Genomic DNA, 19,790 nt, shown 5'->3' on the forward strand with positions numbered 1-19,790 from the left:
AAGCGTCCACTTTCCTAAATTTAGCCTTGCTACTAACCCATAGGTTTTCTTTTTGTTTGTTTTTAATTTAACTTAGATTTTCAACTAACTAGCATTTATTTTCTCTCCCTCCCACCTCTACCACATTGAAAAGAACAAAAACAAAATGCTTGCGTGTGTGTGTGTGTGTGTGTGTGTGTGTGTGTGTATATATATATATCTATATACACACATATTTGAGAAATGAGACCTTTGTCAGAGAAACTTGCTGCAAAGGTTATTTCCCAGTTTTCTGCTTTTCTTCTCATTTTAACTTTATTGGTTTTGTTTGTGCACAGACTTTTAAATTTTATATAATCAAAATTATCCATTTTGCTTCCTATATACTTCTGTATTTCTTGTTTGGTCATAAACTCTTCCCTATCCATAGACCCTATGAATAATTTCTTCCATGTTCTACTAACTTGCTTATGATATCTTCCTTGATATCTAAGTCATGTACCCATTTTGAACTTATCTTGGTGTACAGTGTGTGTTACGAGCTTCCGAAGCCTCGTAACTATGCTCGGGGTTCCCCCCAAGCCCCAGGCCTCTGCCTAAGCAAAGGACCTGATCTCGCGGACAGTGTACCGGGCGGGAGCCAAAAGATGGTGAATGACTCCGTTTATTATTTCAGCAAGCAGCACATTTATAGCTTTAGTGACGCAGGTACATTCTTTGGTTACGTGGGTGAAGGACAGGTAAAAATTTAATACACCTGGGTCCTAGGACCGCCCTGACTCCGCCTACTCTCCTCCCCTTCTCTTCCCGAGCTACCCGAAGCTCCCTGCGGGCAGGCAGTCCAGGAAAAGAACCGGAAATTCCGCATACTCTGCCAGAGAGCCGGAAGTTCCATGTGGTCAGGCAGGTCCGGGCAAGGGCAAAGACCTAGAATTGCCAGGGAGGCAACAAAGGCGAGACCCCTCCTCCTGGCTCCACCCACATCCCAAAGCCCTGAGTTTATCTCAGCAGGCCCCTGGGCCTGGAGGTCCGAGGAGGACAGGGCTCAGCTCTAACTCAGCCCGCAACAAGTGTGAGATACCAATCTGTGCCTAGTTTCTGCCAGACTTCTTTCCAGTATTCCCAACAGTTTTTATCAAAGAATGAGTTCTTGCCAAAATGAGGAGGTTAAAAGAAAATGATGAGGTTAGGGAACCATAGGTTTTAGGGGTGCTTGAGACCCCAAAATACTGACACACAGAGTCCTGACGAATGAATTTGACTCAAACCTTCTCAGCCAAAGAAAAAGACAAAGTTTATTAAAGATTCGCCATATTGGGTTGACTCTTAAGAAATCTCACCATTTGTGACTCATTTTTCACAAGTGGGCCAGATTCAATCTGCTGAGCTAGACTGAACCCAAGCACCTTCATGTAGGCAAGCTGAAACATATACAGAAAGATTTTGGTAGGGATTGAGGGGTGATCAAGTAGTCTGGGGTGACTAGAGGTGGAGTTTAGGGAAGGTCTTGAAGAGGAGTCTAAGGAGGATCTTGATGGGACTGGGGTGACTAGAGGTCAAAACTCCAGGGGTGAAATTAAAGGAACCCCCTTGAACCTGATGGGGTACAGTCTCTGGGAACTCCCTTGAACTCTCCCTGAATCTTCCCACTTAATCTGGCCTTCACCTGAGGCCATAAACCTTCTCCTATCGCTAGGCCCAACTCTCTGTTATCCTTAAACTAGCCTAACAAATTTTCTTATTGGCCATGTCCAAAATTGTTATCACGTTAGATATTAAGCATACCTTCTAGGAACAGTTACATTTTCCCAAATTTAACCTTGCTAAAGCCCGTAGGTTTTTCTTTTTGTTTATTTTTAATTTAAATTAAATTAAACTAAATTAGTTTTTCAACTAAAAGGTATTTATTTTCTCTCCCTCTCACCTCTCCCACACTGAAAAGAAGAAGAAAAACAAAACCCTTGTAACAAATATGCAGTCAGGCAAAACAAATTCCCTAAATTGTTCCTGTCCAGAAATGCATGTCGTAGTCTGCACAGCCTATAGGTTTTCTTTTTTTCTTAATTTGATTTTATTTTCTGTTGCAAATTCTCATACACCCCCACCCTTCACAATAGATGTGCATAGAGTTTGGATCAGGTGTGGTGGCACACCCTGGGGTAAGCATTACCATTGGCATTGCCCCTAAGAAAAAGAATTACATATTTTCAGTTGAGTCACCATCCTGTCAGTCACCCAGATTGACAACCTAAGAGTCATCTTCTATTCCTCCTCTCTAAAATCTTCCTCTCTGGAGGATGGCTCAAAATAATAAATGCCCCAGAGTATGCCAGCATAGCTAGGCACACCTGGCCCATACTAAGTGCTGGATATAATTAACTCCTGGGCAGCTAGGTGGCACAGTGGATAAAGTGCTAGGCCTGGAATCAGGAACTCATCTTCATAAGTTCAAATGTGGCCTCTGACGCTAGCGGTGTGACCCTAGGCAAGTCACTTAACCCTGTTTGCTTCAGTTTCTTCATCTGTAAAGTGAGCTGGAGAAGGAAATGGTAAACCACTCTAGTATCCTTGCCAAGAAAATCCTAAAAAGGTCAAAAAGAGTTGGACATGACTGAAAAACAACATAAGAAAATTTGTCCTAAAATTGGAGAAATCCTTTCATCTTAAGGATCTCCTGGAGATGATAGTAGATAAATTAATGATAAAGATTATATTGCCAAGTAGAATATTGCCAGATAGAACCAAGTGAAAAGATAACCTAGACCATTGGTGTCAAACTCAAATAGAAACAGGGCCACCATACATAAGGATCCCTGTGGGCCTCATGTTGACTTAGAAAATCACATATTAATGTTATCAATGTTTTATTGTATTTTTATTCATTTTATTAACTATTTCCCAATTACATTATAATCTGGTTCTAGGCCTCTAGGGAATGTTGTGGTCTGTAGGAAGCCAGCAACCCTGTGTTTGACATTACTAACCTAGACTAACTAGAGAAGAGGATATTGCTTTGCAAACGTTCTACCTAAACACTTCTTACTGTTGTTAATCCTTTTCAAACTTGTATTGCTCCTTGTGATTAATTTAAGATTGCAAAAAGGGGGTGGAAGTGATTCTACTGTACACTCAAAGGGCCAGACAAAAGTTCTTGGCAATGTTTATTTGGGGACAATTTGATTTAGATCAAAACAGAGGAAATATACTTCAATCCCTTTGTTTTAGTGATAAGGAAATAAGTGATATGTCCAAAGGTAATTAAGCCAGGAAACACAAACTCCTGGATTCGTTACTTTACTGTTTCAATGGCACTATGATCTCTGTGTTCAGGTATTCCCTCTAATAGTCCACAATCCAACCCTCTATATCTTCTTATCTTACACAATTTTTGTCAGCGTGTTCATATAGAAGCAGTACCCAGGAAGGGCTGGAGGCCTTTGTCATGGTCCTTTTATGATACTAATACATCCCTTTTAGTGCCATTCTGACCTCGTTTTCCAGGTCAATAGTTGTGTTGCTATAGGTTGCACAGTTGGTAGATAGAGAATTGGACCTGGAAGACTTGAGTTCAAATCTACTAAACCTGCCAAACGAAAACAATAAATAGCCCGTACCTCACAGGGATGTTGTGAGGATCAAATTTGTAAAGTGCTTTGAAAACTTTAACATGTGATATAAAGGTCAACTCTTACTTGAGAAGTAGGCCAGTGCAAAGGAAAGCAGACTGGATTTAGAATTCTTACTTTGCCACCTGTGTGAACTTGGACAAGTTACTGTATCCCTCTGGGCCTCAGTTTCCACATCTGTAAAATAAAAGTCCCTTCCAGCCATAAATCTATGGTCTTATAATTCTGTGAATCATTCCTTTAAGTGGAAGTGATCTTATAAGCCTATTATCTTATGATGCTTCCTCTGGTATTCATACTCCTGTGAACTTACCTTTAAAATAGAAGAGAGCCAAATAGATGAGAAAGCAGAATCAAAATACATGATCTACAAGAAATATACTTTAAAATTAAAGATTCACGCAAAGAAAACAAAGGACTAAAGTGAAATCTGTTATGACTTGGCTGAATTCAAAAAAGCAGAAGTAGCAATTGTGATCTCAAACGAAGCAAAAGCAAAAATAGAATTGATTAAAAGAGATAGGAATCTATATTATGCTCAAAGGAAACATAGACAATATCAGCGCTTAACACATGCACCATGTTCACAAAGACAAATCCCAAAATGTGAAAAATTATTTCTTTCTCTGGAAAGAAATTTATTAAATCATTTGGTTAAGGAGAGGAACCCAGAAAGGAGGTGTGGCACTCTCTTGTCCAGGCTCTGGAAAGTTTACATTATGTAGAATTTAAACAAGAGTACCCAAATAGGAACCACAAGAATACAGTTAAGCGGTTAAGATACAGTTAAGATAGCTATGAGAACTATTAACATTTAATTAAATGCAGATGAAACCAAAATAGAAGGGAACCTAAAACACAAGCTTTAGGTGGGCCCATCACAAGTCCTAGGTGTGGTTACCCAAAACAAAAATGTTTTTGGTGGCTCCAGGATGGGGGAAACCCAAAATACTTTGTAACCATCTCCAGCATTGCTAGAGAGTTACTAGAATCAGGCAACATTCTGGGTGTGCATGACTTTTAATCATAGAAGGTTGGGTCTAAACAATATAATAATTTTTCTGAGCAATATAATAAAAATCATTTACTCCTACAATTTCCTCCTTTTTGGTCTTTCCCAAGCCCAACATTCTCGTATTAACAAAAGCATAATGAGAGAAGCAAAAAAGCTGCATTGTGGTATCAAAAGGATTTCATTAAAATGACCTGAATCAATGAATGCATCTTGTCTAAAGCTTTAAACTTCCTTTTGGCTTCTACCTGAGGAATGTCAAACAGTTAACATTATTATTCCATAAGTCAGGTTTTGGTCAGGTGAGGCTAATATAAACAGAAGACTTGTAGTCCACCAAAAATTACAATAGGAATGGCCCTGATCCCTGAATAGTAAACAAAAGGTTTTGGGCCTCTCTTCCAGGCAAATATAAACACCATGAAACAAAAAAAGGCCAAAGTAACACAATAATGATCATCAATAACATCAAGTGTCCTTGCACCTGGTAACATACTCCTAATGGCCTTTGAATCAGAAACCACATTTTGAGTCTCCGCTGTTACATGTATTGTCTGATCCCATCTTCCCTTGGAAATTCTGGAATAGGCCTCATTCTCTAGGAAGCTCTGGAGGGAGCTCCTCCTAGCAGATATGCCTCTCTGGTTCTATGTCACTTGTTGAAATAGCCTAGGTAATACTACTAAAGTCTTCCAGTAGCAAGACTCAATACAATTTAGAACAATCTCCTAAATTTGGCTTTCCAGTAACTAGTTCATGTGGTGAAAACCAGCTCAAACCTTATGGAGCTCATCCTGTTAATAACAGAGCTATAAGAAGAACATCAAATTAGGAACCCAAAATTCACCAGAAACTTCAAAGAATTGCAATTTTTACATACTACTATATTGGTAATTAAGGTGGGACTTTTTTACTGTTTTAGAATGCTAAATTAATTAAGTGTCTTTGATTAAGTCTTACTAGGTGCAAAGCTCCAGGCACACACCCTTTTGCTAACTAAATGTGAAGCCCCAGGATCACACACTTTTGCTGATTAGGTGTGAATCCTTCAAGCCCTGGACAGAATATAAAAGCTCAGAGGTTAGCATTTTGTCTGGGGCTCTCACTCACTGGAGGAATGTTGATGTAGAGACTCTGGGCAGCCATTGTTAAGAGCCCCCCCAGCTTTGCTAATCCAGATGTTGGTTTGTATTTGGTCTGTTTATATAATGTATGCTTGTAATTTGTTTGTATCTGCTCTGAAGTTCAGGGTGCTGGATTTTCCTCCTGAATTGTGATTGATATATGTATGCTTAATTAAACTGAGATTGTTAACCCCTTAAAGTTACTTTCCTTAGTAAAGCAGATCAAAGAACCTGTGCTAGCAGCTCTTGTTGCTGGTCTTGTTGGGTTTTACACCTCAACAGCTGCTGCTAGCAGAATTGCTGCAACAACTACTTGTTCTTTGTATCTTTACCTGAACCCCGTATCTAATATGGATAATTCCATCAATGGGCTGAAAGAAGAATATTAAAAAGGATCTATGAGGGCCTGACTTGTAAAATGAGCCTTCCTATCTCTTGATAATATCAGACAAAGACTTCAAAATGGGAGGGGGGACCACAATTTAAAATTTTATTTACAATTATTAATACAATTTTATTTGTAAAATCCTTTTAGAACTTATTATTAAAACATACATAAAGGTCTGGATATCCTATTAGAAACATTTGGAAGCTAATCACACACACACACCTCCTAGTTTTTTTTATTTCTAACACTCTAATCTTATTGCTTTCTCAAAGTTAAGTTTATTACTTCATTAAAATTTAAAAACTTTTACATCTTTATCCTATCCCCCTTTTTAAAGAATATATGTTGTCCTTATATCATCCTGAAACAATGAGATACTTTAAAGACCTTACTATTAGCACTGCAGCTAGGTGGTGCAGTGGATAGAGTTCTGTGCCTGAAGTCAGGAAGACATCTTCATGAGTCCAAATATGGCCTCAGACACTTACTAGCTGTGTGACCTTGGGCAAGTTCCTTAATCCTGTTTGCCTCAGTTCTTCATCTGTAAAATGAAGTGGAAAGGGAAATGGAAAATCATTCCGGTATCTTTGTCAAGAAAACCCTCAATGGGGTCATGAAGAGTCAGACATGACTGAAACACAACAAAAGCAAGGGAATAACCTAAGAACTCATTTTACCTAGTTGCTTAGGGCAGGGAGTTGAACACAAATTCAAATTTAAAACCATAAGATCTTTCATACTTGCATTCTATTATAGTAATTCAGAGATGTTTTAGTATTAATCTATTAATTAATAGGTTTAGTATCACAACACCAAAAACATCTATAATTTACCTGCCCTGATTATAAGAATTTGCTGTAAAAGAGAAAAGGTACAGGGTTATGACAGTATCAAGACTGTCCCTTCAAGGAACCAGACTGACCTGATATAAACATAACGGGGGAAAAACTCCCTTAGCTCTCTTTGATTCCAGGTAAGAGTCATAGTTAATAGCCAATCATGCATCAAAATTCTGCATTATTCACAAGGTATCATAGCCAAACTCAGAATTAACCAGGTGGGAAAATTTCCTGTTCAAAAAGTAAATAATACCATGGGGAAACCAATTCAAAAAGATTTTACCTTTACTTACACCAAGTCATAGCTAAGAGGTCATAGCAATGTATGAAAAAGATTTGCATTATGATCAGGTTGGGTTTATGCCCGAAATCCTAGACTGATTCAATATTAAGAATATAAACTATATTAGGAATATCAACTCTAGCCATAATGAACCATATTAATGATAAGAGCAAAAAAAATTATATTATTATATCAAAAGATACAGAAAAGATCTTTTTACAAAGTTCAACATCCTTTCCTGTTTTTAAAAAAATACTGTAAAGCATACAATTAAATGGACATTTCTTTGATGTGCTAAATAGTGTCTATATAAAAGTAAGAACCAATATTATATGCAGTGGAGATAAACTAGAGGCCTTTTCAGCAAAATCAGTGATAAAAAAGATGTCTAATATCATCACAATAATCATTATTATTTTATATAGTTGTTGTTCATCCTTCATTTCCAAAGTAGACCAATGACATCATAGGTAATGTCTTGAGTTGTGTGTGAATTGGAGTTAAGTGAGGCAGAGTTGTGCAAAGTTTTCAGCCTCCTTCTGTCTTCCAGAATCATCAAAGTCCAGTGGCAAGACAAAAGTCAGGACTACTGGCCTGGGATGCAGTGGATGACCTTGGCTTCTTTAACATCTGATCAGGAAAGAGCCAAGATGGCAAAACAAAAGCAGGGACTTGCTTGAGCTCTCCTCCAAATCCCTCCAAACACCTGTAAAAAATGACTCTAAATAAATTCTAGAGCTATAGAACCCACAAAATGACAGAGTGAAACAAGTGTCCAGACCAAGATGGCCTGGATGGTCACTGGCAAAGGTCTACTGCACCATGTTGGGAGCAGAGTACAGCCCAGCATAGCCCACACTGGGACACACCAGGCCGGAGTTGACCAGGCAGAGCAGGCCTCAGGGCACTAAATCACTGAGCTTTGGTGGTTTCCAGACTTCTCAACCCGCAAACACCAAAGACAACTTAGTAGGTCAGTGGAAAAACTCTGTTGGACCTGGGTGAGAGAAGGTCAGGGTCTGGGTCCGGCCCCAGCCCTGGGGTGGCAGAGGTGGCTGTAGCAGCAATGGCAGCAGCCGCAGCAGCAGTGGCTACTTCCAGAGCTCCAGGCCCACAGATGGTGGGGGGAATCAAGCAGTTGATCAGAGCGGGGGTGCAGGGATCTCTTTGCTTGTGCTGAGGCAGGATTCTCTTGCTTTGCTCTGTTTGGATCTGGGTTGCAGTCCTGGCTAGTGGTCCTGGGGTGAGGAGGAGCACTGGTGTGGCAGAGCTTGTGGTGGCTGTGGAGAGGGAGTCCTCCTAGCAGTTCCAAGGCAGAAAAGAGTGATTGAGGTCACTTACAAACCAGAGCACAGACCAGTAGAGGAGTAAACACCTCTCCTTGAATCATACCACCTCAGAAAAACTGAAAATTTATAGGTGCCTACAAGTATCTTGGAAAACAGCTGTGGAAAACAGCTGTGCAAAACCTCTGAAGCTTGGGACAGAGCACTCTCCACTCTGGAAACAGAGTCATACTTTGACAAAGAGCTCAAAAGTCAAGTAATTGGCTGGGAAAATGAGCAGACAGTGTAAAAAAATACTCAGACTATAGAATCTTACTTTGGTCACAAAGAAGATCAAAACATGTAGCCAGAAGAAGACAACAAAGTCAAAGACCCTACATCAAAAGCCTCCAAGAAAGATATGAATTGGTCTCAGGTCATAGAAAAGCTCAAAAAGGATTTTGAAAATCAAGTAAGAGAAGTAGAGGAAAAATTGGGAAAAGAAATGAGAAGTATGCAAGAAAATTATGAAAAATGAGTCAACAACTTGCTAAAGGAGACCCCAGATATACAGAAGAAAAATAACACTTTAAAAAATAGACTAACCCAAATGGCAAAAGAGCTCCAAAAAGCCAATGAGGAGAAGAATGCTTTAAAAAGCAGAATTGGACAAATGGAAAAGGAGGTCCAAAAGCTCACTAAAGAAAATAATTCCTTAAAAATTAGAATGGAGCAAATGGAAGCTAGTGACTTTATGAGAAATCAAGAAATTATAAAATAGAACCAAAAGAATAAAGAAAATAGAAGACAACGTGAAATATCTCATTGGAAAAACCACTGACCTGGAGAATAGATCCAGGGGAGGTAATTTTAAAATTATTGGACTACCTGAAAGCCATGATGAAAAAAAAAGAGCCTAGACATCTTCTTTCAAGAAATTGTTGAGGAAAATTGTCCTGATATACTAGAACCAGAGGGTAAAATAGAAATCGAAAGAATCCACTTATCACCACTTGAAAAAGATCCCCAAAGGAAAACTCCTAGGAATATTGTAGCCAAATTCCAGAGTTTCCAGATCAAGGAGAAAATATTTCAAACAGCTAGAAAGAAACAATTTGAGTAGCAGCTTCTACATTAAGGTATCAAAGGGCTTGGAATATGATATTCCAGAAGTCAAAGGAGCTAGGATTAAAACCAAGAATTACCTACCCATCAAAACAGTATACTACTTCAGGGGAAAAAATGGATATTCAATGAAATAGAGGACTTTCAAGCATGCTGGTGAAAATACCAGAGCTGAATAGAAAATTTGACTTTCAAATACAAGAATCAAGAGAAGCATGAAAAGGTAAACAGGAAAGCGAAATCATAAGACACTTATTAAATTTGAACTGTTTCCATTCCTACATGGAAAGATGATGTGTGTAACTCATGAGACCTTTCTCAGTATTAGGGTAGTTGAAGGAAATATACATATCTATAGACAGAGGGCACAGGGTGAGTTGAATGTGAGTGATAACATCTAAAAATAAAATTAAGAGGTGAGAGAGGAATATATTGGGAGAAGGAGAAAGGGAGAGATAGAATGGGGTAAATTATCTCACATAAAAGAGGCAAGAAAAAGCTGTTATAATGGAAGGGAAGAGGGGGGAGGTAAAAGGGAATGAATGAACCTTACTCTCATCAGATTTGACTTAAGGTGGGAATAACATACACATTCAATTGAGTATCTTACCCTACAGGAAAGTAGTGGGGAAGGGGATAAGAGTCGGGGATGATAGATGGGAGGATAGATTGGGGGAGGAGATAGTCAGAAGCAAACGCTTTTGAAAAGACACAGAGTCAAAGGAGAAAATTGAATAAAACAAGGATGGGATAGGATGGAGGGAAATATAGTTAGTCTTTCACAACATGACTATTATGGAAATGTTTTGAATAATGATACATGCATAACCTATATTGAATTGTTTGCCTTCTCAGGAAAGGTGGGTGGGGAGGGAAAAAGAGAGAGAATATGGAACTCAAAGTTCTAAAAACAAATTTTAAAAACTGTTTTTACATGCAACTGGGAAATAAGATATACAGGCAATGGGGTATAGAAATCTATCTTGTCCTACAAGAAAGTAAGGAAAAGGGGTTTGGAGGGGGAGTGGGGTGATAGAAGGGAGGGCAGACTGGGGAAAGGGGTAATCAGAATACATGCCATCTTGGGTAAGGGGGAGGAGAGAGATAGGGAGAAAATTTATAACTCAAAATCTTGTGGAAATGCATGTTGGAAAAATAAAAATAAATAATATTTTTAAAAAGCTGATCAAACTCTAAGCACTCCATAGCATCTGCTTCAGTTACCTACATGGTGAGTTAGGGGGATGTCTACCCCAAGCATGTGAAGACTTCCCCTGACAGAATGGGTGGATGAGAACAATTCGATATAGTACTAGAAGTGCTAGCCATAGCAATAAGAGAAGAAAAAAGTTGAGGGAACAAGCATAGACAAACTGGAAACAAAATTATCACTTTTGGCAGATGATATGATAGTTTACTTAAAGTCAACTAAAATTAATTGAAATAATAAGCAATGTCTCAGGATACACAATAAATCCACACAAGTCATCAGCATTTCTGTCCATCCCCTTCTCCCAAAAACCAAACAGCAGGAAGAAATAAATAAGTGAGATTGCATTCAAAATAACTATAGAATGTATGAAATGCTTGGTAGTCTGCCTATCCACAGACACACACAGGAACCACTTTAATATGACTACAAAAACACTTTTTAGAAATAAAATCAGACCCAAATAAGTAGAAAAATATTAAGTGTTCATGGGTAGGCCGAGCCAATAGAATAAAAATGATAATACTATCTAAATTAATTTGCTAATTCAATGTCATACCAGTCAAACTACTAAAAGATTACTTCATAGAGCTAGAAAAAAATAAAAATACAATTGGAAGAACAAAAAGTCAGGGATATTTAGGGAAACAATGAAAAAAGTATAAAGGAAGGGGGTATAGCAGTGTTATATCTCAAAATATTCTACAAATCAACAACTATCAAAGTGATTTAGTACTTGTTAAAATAAAGATATGTAATGAACTAATTCAAATTTATAAAAATAAGAGCCATTTTCAGTTCAATAAACATTTATTAAGCATCTACTACGTGCTAGGCACTGTACTAAGCTCTGGGGACACAAAAAGAGGTGAAAGACAGTCCTTTATCTTCAAGAGGCTTACAAATGGGGGAAAAAGATGCAAACAAACATATACAAGGAAAGTTATATGTAGGATAAATAGGAAGTGATTAACAGGGGGAAGGCACTGGAATTAAGAGGGATTGGGAAAGGCTTCCTGTAGAAGGTGGGATTTTAGTTGGATGTAAAAGAAGTCAGAGAGGTCAGTAGTTGGAGTAGAGAAGGGAGAGCATTCCAGATAAGGGGGACAGAGAGAGTGCGCAGCCAGAGCCAAGAGATGGAGTGTCTAATATGTGGAAAAGCCAGGAGGCCAATGTCACTGGATCCAAGAGCACATGTTGGGGAGTAAGGTGCAAGAAGACCGAAAAGGTAGGAAGGGGCTAGATTCCGAACAACTATTTAGGCATACAACTAAAAAAATCACTGGAAAACTAACTAATTTAAAATTTTAAATTTAACCTCAAAACAGAAAACCTGAAAACAGAGATTGACAAAATTGGAAGCAAACAAACCAAAAACCTCAAGCCATTGAATTATGTAAAAGCTTATTCTTTGCCTTCCTCTAGAACTGTTGATACTACATGAATAGCAACGAAACATTGTCCATCCTTTGATATTACTGAAGCATAGACAAGTATCCCAACTCCCACCCCTACTGATGAGTTGAGTGCCCAGAGTTTCTTCAGCTAATTCGAATACCCTTTTTGTGTATTGTCACTTTTCCCCACTTAGTCTAAAACCTATGATTGAGAAGTGTTTTTACTTGATTAAGGTTCCACTTACTAAAAATAGTGTGGAAAAAACCAAGTGGATGAAGAATGCCTATTGTCTTGACTGGTCTGTGATAGGCAGTTGGATTCAGAGCTCATCCATCAATACATGTAACTTAGACAGAAACAGGTGATGGACAAAGAACTGGGTCCAATATAATACAAAACAATAAATGACAAATTAACAAGAGATCATTCCTAAAACAGGATAAGAGCTCTAGGTCCTTGCTAAAATATATTCATCTTGCTGAGCTACCACAGGGACTCATGAACAGTCCCCATAAATCCCCATTACTGCAGGATCGTATGAAAGGTGACTGGACCTGAAAGTCAGAGGATGGACTTTAGTAAAGCAGTGGAAATGGTTCCACCATTCTCTCTAGAGCATTTTTCTGGTGGGACTGTTTTCTGATGTTTTCTCTCCTTTGGACTGCCAGCAAAAGGAGAATCATGCTCAGACATATACCAGACAGATAACTCAGCTAAGGACAGGAAGAAAGGAAAGAAAGAGAATAAGCATTTTATAAAGTACATACTATGTATAAGGCACTGTGTTCAGTGCTTTTACAAATATCTCATTTAATCCTCCCAACAAGCCTCTGGGTAGGTGCTATTATTATCACCCTTTTACAGTTGAGGAAATTAAGCCAGATGGAGGTTAAGTGACTTGATCAGGGTCACACAGCTGTAATACAGGGTTGAAGGCCAGATTTGAACTCAGGTCATCCTGATATCAGGCCAAATGCTCTATCCACTGTGCCACTTACCTGCCTCAGAAACAGGCCAGACACCCTAAATCCCCATATCAAATCCTGGCCAACTCCCCTCCAACAAAAACAGTTTGTGGCAGACATAGTATCACCACCATACTTTATTTTGATCCAAGGATGATAGCTCAGCAGTTTAAGTGGTTCTTTAAGAATATAAGTGGATGGAATGGAACTAAGGTGGCAGAGAAAAGGCTGAGAAAAAGGCTCTCCCAAATTCCCCTCCAACTTAAAATAATGTCTCAAAGTGAATTCTGAAGCAGCAGAACCCACAAAAGAATGGGGTGAAACAATTTTCTAGCCCAAGACAACTTAGAAGGTCATTAGAAAAGGTTGGTTGTATGGTGAGAGTGGAATAAGGAATCTGACCGTAGAAAGTTACCATGGTGACAGGGAAGATCAAGACACAAACTCAGAAGAAGACAACAAAGCCAAAACTGCTACCAACAAAGCCTCATAACAAAATAGGTAAAATGGTAAAAGAGGCACAAAAATACACTGAAGAGAACTCCTTAAAAATCAGAATTGGCCAAACGGCCACATGTACAAAAACTGCCCTGATATCTTAGAAACTGAGGGTGTTGTTGTTGTTGTTTGCTCCTGAAGAGGGCCAATGACATCGAGAGAGTGATTTGCTCACGAACTGAATTTAAGTGAGGCAGAGCTGCACAAAGTCATTAGCCTCACTCTTTCCTCTAGAGTCCTCCAGTGACAAGACAAAAGTCAAGATAAATGGTGATTGTCCAGGATGCAATGGGTGACCATGGCCTTTGCAATTTCTTTTTGGCTTTTTAAACATCTGTTTCTTCAGAACTAGATTTCAAGAAATCATAAATGAACCAGAGGGTAAAATAGAAATTGAACCTCTTTGGTGAAGGTACCACCACTTCAGCTGCAGTCCCTGCGTATCCTCCTCCTGACTCACTGCTGTTCCCTCTCACTGAGGAATAAGTCAGTCAGGAAGCTGCTTGAGTGCTATGGCATTCAAGGACACCAGAAAGATACCTGTGGAGCCCAAAGTGGCCGTTCACCAGATCCAAATGACCCTTACCCAGCTACAATGTGAAATCACTTGAGAGAGTGTGTGCTGAACTAATTAGAGGAACCAAAGAAAAGAACTTGAAAGTGAAGGGACCTGTTAGAATGCCCACTAAGACACTTCAGATCACAACTAGAAAAAATCCTTTTGGTGAAGGTTCAAAGACTTGGGATCAGTTCCGGACGATAATCCACAAACGCCTTATTGATTTGCACAATCCTTCTGAAATTGTTATACAAATCACTTCTATTAGCATTAAACCAGGTGCCTAATCAATCATCTCTTTTAATAAGCTGATTGTAACTATTTAAAAAAATAGAAATTGAAAAAGTCCACAGATCACCTCCTGAAAGAGATACTAAAATGAAAACTCCCAGAAATGTTATAACCAAATTCCAGAGCTCTCAGGTCAAAGAGAAAATATGATAAGCAGCCAGAAAGAAACAATTCAAATATTGTGGAGCCACAGTCAGGACAGCACAAGTTTTAGCAGCTTCTTCATTAAAAGATTGGAGGGCTTGGAATATAATGTTCTAGAGAACAAAGGAACTAATATTACAACCAAGAATCACCTAGCAAAACTAAGTATTACCCTTTAGGGGGAAAATGGATATTCAGGGAGATAGAGGACTTTCAACTTTCCTGATGAAAAGACCAGAGCTGAATAGAAAATTTGACTTTCAAATACAAGACTCATAAAAAGGTAAACAGGAAAGATAAATCATAAGAGATTCAATAAAAGTAAACTTTATCATTCTTAGGGCAGTTAAAAGGAGTATACATAGAAGGCATGAGTGTGAGTTAAATATGGGAAGATAGGGTGAGATGATATCCAAAAAAATAAAATTAAGGGATGAGAAAGAAGAATGCACTGGGAGACAGGGGGAGGGGAAAGTAAAATGAGGTAAATTATCTCACATAAAAGAGGCATGAAAGAGCTTTTATAGTGGAAGAGAAGATAGGGGAGGTGGAGGGAAGCATTTGAACCTTACTCTTATCTGAATTGGTTCAAAGAGGGAATAACACATGCTTAGTTGGGTATAAAAATCTATCTTAACCTACAAGAAGGTAGGAGAAGGGATAAGAAAAGGAGGGGTGCTGATAAAAGGGGAGGTAAATTAAGGGAGGTGGTAGTCAGAAGCAAAACACTTTTGAGTATGGACAAGATGAAAGGAGATGGTAGGATAAACAGGGAAAACAGGATGGAGGGAAATACACAGTTATAACTGTGAAAAAAATTGACAGCAATTTTCTCTGATAAAAGCCTCATTTTGCAAATAAATGAAGAATTGAGTCAAATTTATAAAAATAAGAGCCATTCTCCAATTGATAAATGGTCAAAGGATACCCATGGCTCCAAGATGCATACACAGCTGTCACCCCTAGGTAAAACTGTAATGGCAGATGAACTAAACCAGGCTGCAGGTAACTGACAGACCTCAAACCTATCAGTGAGTTAGGGGGATGTCTACCCCAAGCATGTGACAACCTCCCCAGGCAGAATGGGTAGATGGGAACAATTTATTCCAATTGCCATGAAAGCAGTTGAAGCAGGTTCTGTGGAGTGCTTAGAGCTTGGTATATCGGTAATAAAGGTGGGCTTTTAGCACTTATTTAATCAAGTGCCCTTGAAGAGTTTGGCCTTTGTTTCTTTAGGAGTCTTTGATGACTTCCTTGCCTCAAGGGAAAGCCTGGTTTGCATGGGTCTGAGTGACATGTTTGTGATGCCAGAGGCTTTTACTCCAGGTAGGTTTAAGTTGTGTGTTTGTGACACTTTTAGGTCATGTGGGTGAGTCGCATGTGGTGACGCCTGGAACAGAATATATAAACCCAGAGGTTGGCGCTTTCCCTTAGGGCTCTCAGCCACTGGAAGAGTGGCCCGTGATTCTGGGCAAACCATTGTTAAGAGCCTCCCGGCTTGTCAACCTAGATGTTGATGTTTTCCTGGTAACTATGAATTGTGATCTGGTCTGTTTATTTTGTGTATGGTTGTAATTTGTTTCTATTTGCTCTGAAGTTCAGGTTGCTGGCTTTTCCTCCTGAACTAAGTGAATGATATATGTATGTGTGATTAAAGTAAGATTGTTAACCCGTTAACATTGCTTTCCTTAGTAAAGCAGATCAAAGAACCTGTGTTGGCAGCTCTGTGTGCTGTTCTTGTTGGGTCTTACACTCCTAGAGCAGCTGCTAGCCAAATTGTTGCTACACTTGGTCAGACACCAAAGACGCCAAAGTCATCAATTGCATCCCAGCCTATTGCCAGTCATCCTGACTTTTGTCATGCCATTGGACTTCAATGACTCTGCAAGAGAGCATGAGGCTGATGACTTTGAGCAACTCTGCCTCAGTTATATCCAGTTCACACCAAGTCAAGACATCACCTGTGATGTCATTCGTCCTCCTTAAAAACAAAGGATGAACAACAAAGATTATGAACAGGCAGTTTTCAGGCAAAGAAATCAAAGCTATCTATAGTCATATGAAAAAATACTCTAAATCATTCTTGATTAGAGAAATGAAATTAAAACAACTCAGATACCACCTATCAGACTGGCTAATAAAGGGAAAATGACAAATGTTAGAGGGGATGTAGGAAAACTGGGATACTAAGGCACTGTTGGTGGAGTTGTGAACTGATCCAACCATTCTGGAGAGCAATCTGGAACTATGCCCAAAGGGCTATAAAACTTTTGTATAACCTTTGACCCAGCAATAACACTACTAGGTCTATATCCCAAAGATATCAAATAAATGGGAAAAGGACTTATATTACAAAAATATTTATATCAGTTCTTTTTGTGGTTGGAAAGAATTGGAAATTGAGGGGATGCCCATTAACTGGGGAATGGCTGAATAAGTTGTGGCATATGATTGCATTGGAATACTATTGTGCTATTAAAAATGATGAGCACAGTACTTTTAGAAAAACCTGGAAAGACTTACATGAACTGATGCAAAATGAGCAGAACCAGGAAACCAGTGAACACAGTAACAGCAATATTGTATGATGAGCAATTGTGAATGACTTAGCTATTCTCAGCAATATAATGATCCAAGACAATCCCAAAGGATTTATGATGAAAAAGGCTATCCACCTCCAGAGAAAGAATTGATGGAGTCTGAATGCAGATCAAAGCATATTTTTTTAAACTTTATTTTTCTTGTGGGGTTTTTTGGTCTGTGTTTTCTTTTACAACATGACTAAAATGGAAATATGTTTTGCATGACTGTGTATGTATAATCTATATCATATTGCTTGCCTTTTCAATGAAGGGAGAAGGGAACAGAGAGAGAGAATTTGGAACTCGAATTTTTAAAAAATTTATTTTCCCCCAAATACATGTTAAAACAATTTTTAACATTTGGGTATTTTTTTTTAAGTTTTGAGTTCTAAATGCTATTCCTCCTTCCCTTCCCCTTCCCTCTCCCTGAGAATCACATATAGGTTATACATGTACAATAATGTAAAACATTTCCATATTAGTCATTTTGTATATATTGTTGTACTATATTTGTACTTTGTATTTTGTACTATGTATGTACTGTATTTTGTACTATATATAAATATGTATTGTACATTTTGTACATATACATGTAATCAGATATGGGTTATACATATATAATAAAACATTTCCATATTAGTCATTTTGTACAGAAAGATTCAAATAGAAGAAAAAGAATGAAAGAAAGTAAAAAAGAAAATGCTTCAATCTGCATTCAAACAATATCAGTTTTTTTTCTGGAGGCATATAATATGCTTCATCATTATTCCTTTGGGATTATTTTGGATCATTGTATTGCTGAGAATAGTTAAGTCATTCGCAATTCTTCACCAAACAATATTGCTATTGTCTATAACATTCACCTGGTTTTGTTCACTTCACTATGCATCAGTTCATGTAAGTCTTTCCAGGTTTTTCTGAAATCATCCTGCTTGTTATTTCTTATAGCATAATAATATTCCATTACAATCATATACCACAGCTTGTTTAGCCATTCCCCAATTGATGGGCATTCCTTTGATTTCCATCGCAAAAAGAGCTATAAATATTTCTGTACAAATAGGTCCTTTTCCCTTTTTTGGATACTTTTGGAATACAGACCTAGCAGTGGTACTGCTGGATCAGAGGGTATACACAGTTTTATAGCCTTTATAGTTTTATAGGCCATAGTTCCAGGTTACTCTCCAGAATGGTTGGATCAGTTCGCAATTCCACCAACAGTGCATTAGTGTCTTAGTTTTTCCACAACCCCTGCAACGTCATTTTCCTTTTTTGTCGTATTAGCCAATCTGATAGGTATGAGGTGGTAACTCAGAGGTGGTACCTCAGTTGTTTTAATTTGAATTTCTCTAATTAATAGTGATTTAAAGCATTTTTTCATATGACCACAGATAGCTTTGATTTCTTTGTCTGAAAACTGCCTGTTTATATCCTTTGACTATTTATCAATTGAGGATTGACTTGTATTTTTATAAATTTGACTCAGTTCTCTATATATTTGAGAAATGAGGCCTTTATCAGAGATACTTGTTGAAAAATTTTTTCCCCAGTTTTCTGCTTTCCTCATAATTTTGGTTGCATTGGTTTTGTTTGTGCAAAAACTTTTTAAATTTTATATAATAAAAATTATCCATTTTACATTTTGTAATGCTCTCCATGTTTTCTTTGGTCCTAAATTCTTTCCTTATCCATAGATCTAACAGATAAACTATTCCATGCTCTCCTAATTTGCTTATGGTTATCACCCTTAATGTGTAAATTATGTACCCATTTTGACCTTATGCTGGTATATGGTATGAGATGTTGATCCGTACTTAGTTTCTGCCATACTGTTTTCTAGTTTTTCCAGCAATTTTTGTCAAATAAAGAGTTTTTGTTCCAAAAGCTTAGATCTTTGGGTTTATCATATACTAGATTACTATGGTCGTTTACTATAATGTAATTTGTACATAAACCAATTCACCACTCTATTTCTTAGCTTTGATAATTACTGCATTATGATACAGTTTGAGAACTCATTTTTTTAAAAAAATGAATATTAAAATTGTTTTATGTATAATTGAAAAGTATTTTTTTAAAAATTAAAAAGACAAGTTCATAGATCCTAGGTTAATGTATGGAGATAATAATTACTTGTATGTTAAACTTTCTACTATATTGTAGTAACATAGAAATTAAATCATTAAAAAATAGTACACATGAGTTTGATACAAAATTTGGCATCAACAGAAAATATGTAGTCTTCAATGATGATTTGTTCTAAGAAATGGTTATAAAATATAACAACTAGAAAATGTGTTATCTGAAAAAAGAGGTAAGGTGGTCATATAACAAGAATAAGAGCTAACAGATGGACAGCCCAAGTGATGATACCAAAGAAGTGTTAAAAGAGGAAGAGAAAGGTTACTGGCATCTTGGGTAGATCGTTATGGAGAAATTAGTTATGTGAGGACATAGAGAAGGGAAAGTGTAGAAGAGTTTCAGTCTGTGTTGTCCTAGAGG

The sequence above is a fragment of the Trichosurus vulpecula genome, chromosome 5 (assembly GCF_011100635.1).
Source record: "Trichosurus vulpecula isolate mTriVul1 chromosome 5, mTriVul1.pri, whole genome shotgun sequence".
Classification (NCBI taxonomy): Eukaryota; Metazoa; Chordata; class Mammalia; order Diprotodontia; family Phalangeridae; genus Trichosurus; species Trichosurus vulpecula.